Genomic DNA, 3965 nt, shown 5'->3' with positions numbered 1-3965 from the left:
CCGGCTCCGGGACGCGAACCGCGGTCGACTACGTGGGAGTCCAGCGACATAGCCATTATGCTAACTGCTGGTTCCCAGCCATGTATATTTAAAAAATTATTTTATTTAATTTTGTTCATTATTGTTATTTTTTAATTTGACCAGAGAGAGCAGGAAAGTGAGAAAGCAAGCTGCCCAGTCTGGGACTTGAACCTGGACTATCCATGTGCTAGTCCAATGACTTAACCACCATGCCACCTGCTGGCCCCAATGCAATATCTTTTTTAAATAGGTGGTAAAGGCACATGATACATATCTTACTATTATTATTTTTAGTTTTTGTTATAGGACACATGCAGTTGCCAGAGAGAGACTGAAAGAGAGAGGGAAGGTGAGAAATCATCCCTCAGTGGGGTTGACCATGCTGCTGCAACCCTTCTCCCCCTGGGATATTAGGTATGCGTGCACACATGCCCAGGGTGAAATCTCAGGCTACTAGGTCTAGGACTTACACTGCTCTGTGCGCCGGGTGGGATCCCACTACCCCACCTTCTGGCCTTCTCATGCAGTGCAATATTTAGTAAGCAGCTACTATATGCAAGACACTTTGCCCTTAACTTCCTGTACATACCATACCCAGCAGATCTGGCAGAGCTGGGAAGAACGTAAGCTCTTCTCAACCTCCTTCTCCTTTTTTTTTTTTTTAGATAGATTTTTGACATAGGACATGTGTGCTCACCAGAGAGACAGAGAGAGACACAGAGAGAGAAAGCTAGAAATCACCCCCTCATAGGGGATAGTAGCACTGCAATCCATCCCCCTCTCAGGATTTTGGGCATGCACACACATGCGCCTGGCATGATTTTCAAGTTGCTGGGTCTGGGGACTCAAACCACAGTTGGCCATGTGAGAGCCTAGCACCTTAGCCACTATGCCACCTGCTGGCTCCTCTTCTTGATTTTCAAGGAGTGATATTGGAGCCAGGCAGGCCAGAGATCGAATCCCACCTCTGGTGCTAAGTATCTGCGCACTGAGGACCATTCGTCTTCTGGATAAGGGTGTCCCTACGTGTAAAGTGGTTTAATAATATTTTATTCACAGGATGGTCCTGGGTCACTTCAGTGGATGCAGCTAAGGGAAGGGGAGAGCCAGCGTGGATGACGGCGCACCGGCCAGCTCACTGGGGCACAGCCTGGCTTTTCTGCCTTGGCCAGGGGCCTGCCTGCCAGCTGCACCTTCGGGAGGGTGAGAGAAATCCTAAGCCCCAAGCTTTCTCTAACCAACCAAACATGGAGCAAACTGGGTGAGAAACAGCCTGCTAAGAAACCTTCATCCCCTCCGGACCCTGAGGCTGCGGCTGGGCCAGCAGCAGGGGCCCTGGGGCAGGGGACCCATGGGACAGACCAGCTGCTCCCTGAACTGCTGAGCGAATGTCTCTGAGTCCCTCCCCTCCCCCTCAGATGTGGGCAGTGTGATGTTGGCATGGTGACAGTCAGCTTGTCTCCCCCCACTCTGCATCCTGAGGTGACAAAGAGACCCCCAGGAGAAGAATGGGGCCCTGCCAGCTCCACCGGCTCAGGAATGGTAGGCAGAGCAGACTGGGGACCGAGGGGCCTGGCGCTGAACTCCTGCCACCGCCATGAACAATGGAGCCGTTGCTCTGGCAACCAAGCTGGGCCTCTCCCTGGGCCTCAAGGCTGAGTCTGGGAAGAGGTGTCCTAGGAAGGGAGGTGGGGACAGAGGGTGCATGTGTGTTCTCAGAGTTTGGTCCCCCAGTGTGGGGTGGCAGGGGGCTGCCTACCAGAGAGAATGACAGGGTCACTATTGGCCCATTCTCTTGAGCCGCCAAGGGAGGCCAGGGGACCTGCAGACCGAGCAGGGGACGCTCAGTGCCGTGTGTGATGAGGCCCTTCCTCAATGCCTCCCCACCCCGGGTCTCCGAAGGGCAGGACCTGTGAGATCAGGAGATGCAGTGACAGTGTGAGCGGCTGAGGGTGGTCCTGAAAACGCAGGCACAGAGCTCGGGTGGTCATCATGCGGCCTCTTCGTTGAGCCTGAGCACTGACTCTTGCCCTGAGAGGCCCTGGGGATTTTGCAAAGGTATTCATTCCAGAGCGAGGTGGCCCTGGCTTCAGCTCTCTGGTCGGGTGGGCGGCACGACTCTGAGCCTCAGTTTCCTTAGCTGGAAAGGGGAGCAGCAGCGGCGTGTGCTCACACTAAGTGCCGGAGCCACCCCAGACAGGAGTCCTCAGCTCCTTTCCCCATCCCCGCTCCACCTCTGGGCACCTGTGGCTCATGCCTCTGGAGGTACGCTTTGCTCCACACACACTGCCAACACACCCCGCCCAAGCCAGTGCACGCCCATTTCCCCGAGAGGCTCCCCTGCTGTTTATTGGCCTCCTGAGGGTCCTGGGTAGAACACAGCCCTACCTTGGCACCAGGCTGTCATTGAGAAGGGGTGGTCACAGGTGTCTTTCCTGGTCTGAATTTGCTCATTTCCCCCTTGAACTTGGGGGGTGCTTTTGCCATAAGGAAAGGGGACCATTAACAGGGAACCTTGGAAAAAGCCAGCGAGTTCAGGGGCATTGGGGGCTGGCTGTGCTGGGCCCCAAGGGTATCCTGGCCTTAGGCCCTCTGCACCCCCCTGGGGCAGGCAGGGCTGGCAGAGACCTGCCTCAGCTGGTGGCCACCTGAGCCCTGCACCCCGTGCCTTGCCCCTCTCCGGAGCTGGCACCTGGCGCCGTGACTGGAGAGTCTGCGTGGGAGTCAGAGGGATGAAGGCGGGAGACAGGATCTCAGCCAGACTCCGCGTCCTTTCAGCACAAATGGGTCCCTCTGGTGGCGGCGAGGCCTCATGGCCAGTGGTTTCCCATCCCTGTGCCCTTGGCTGCTGCTGGGAGCAAGCAGGCTGGCAGGGAAGGGGAGGGACCCAGGACTCCTGGGCTGGGCTGGCCTGGCCCATGTGCTCCCAAAGTAATGATCGCTCCTGGCCTGGCTCCCTGAGTCTAACTGGAGCCACGGGCTCTTTCCTGCATCGTTCCCAGAAGAGCATCTTCGAGGTTGAAACGCAGCCATTCTGAGAAGGCGCACGGCCTGGCCTGGCCTGCTGAGCTGACGGGGGTGTGGAGGGTGCGGAGGGAGGAGCTGGCCGCAGGGGTCTCACCCACAAAGGGAATTTCAGTCTTACTTTGGTAATAGTTAAGATGGTGGGTAGGGGGGTTTGTGGATAAATTCATATGCATGAATTAAGTGGGTTAAATCTGTGTATGGGCATACGTGCACATGTGTACATGTGTGTGTACCTGTACACAAAGTGTAGACGTGGGTCACGTGTTATTTCTAGAGACTCTGCTACGTCATAGCCCTGTGCTGGGCTCCTCGTTGGGGTGTGTGGGCAGAAACTAAGAAACGGAGAAACCATGCTTCTTGCTCTCTGTGCCTTAAATCCAGTTCGTGTGCTCATTACAAACGGAGATTTTTTTTTTTTGTAGAGGTTTTTGCCATAGGGCACATGCGCTCGCCAGACAGAGACAGAGACAGAGAGACAGAAAGCGAGAAATCACCCCCCAGGAGGGATGGCCACACCACAATCCCTTCTCCTCCATTCTCCTCTCGGGATCTTGGGCACGCACATACATGCGCCCAACGTGAGTTTTAAGCCACCTGGTCTGGGACGCGAACCAAGGTCGACTATGTGGGAGTCTAGTGACATAGCCATTACGCTAACTGCTGGTCTCCCCAAATGGAGATTCTTAACCTGGGATCCTTGGACCAGCTCTAGAGGGCCCATGGGTCCCCTGAGACTATATGTAAAATATGTGTCTGTTTGCATTTTTCAGGAGAGAGAGTCAGAGTTTGCATCTTTACGTGTTCGAAAGAACCAGAACCACGGCTAGAGTAAAGAGCAGGATGTCCTCATCCAGCGGAGTATGCCTCTTCAAAATGGCTACCTCGGGAGGAGGCGGGCGTACTCACAGCACAGTCTG

The 3965-nt window shown here is 55.2% G+C and overlaps 1 long non-coding RNA gene across 1 annotated transcript in view; it reads left to right on the top strand.

Moving 5' to 3' along the window:
* LOC102493732 (uncharacterized) overlaps window positions 1–1192 on the top strand; it is a 25957-nt gene extending 24765 nt beyond the window's left edge. Inside the window, exon 5 of the long non-coding RNA XR_001371184.2 lies at window positions 1081–1192. This is a non-coding gene — a long non-coding RNA (uncharacterized LOC102493732). The remainder of the gene's footprint in view (window positions 1–1080) is intronic.
* Window positions 1193–3965: the final 2773 nt, after the last annotated feature.

Source organism: Tupaia chinensis, unplaced genomic scaffold (genome assembly GCF_000334495.1).
Source record: "Tupaia chinensis unplaced genomic scaffold, TupChi_1.0 Scaffold000625_1, whole genome shotgun sequence".
NCBI classification, from domain to species: Eukaryota; Metazoa; Chordata; class Mammalia; order Scandentia; family Tupaiidae; genus Tupaia; species Tupaia belangeri.
The sequence above is the reverse complement of the archived record's forward strand: the minus strand, read 5'-3'. Positions and strand labels throughout refer to the sequence as shown.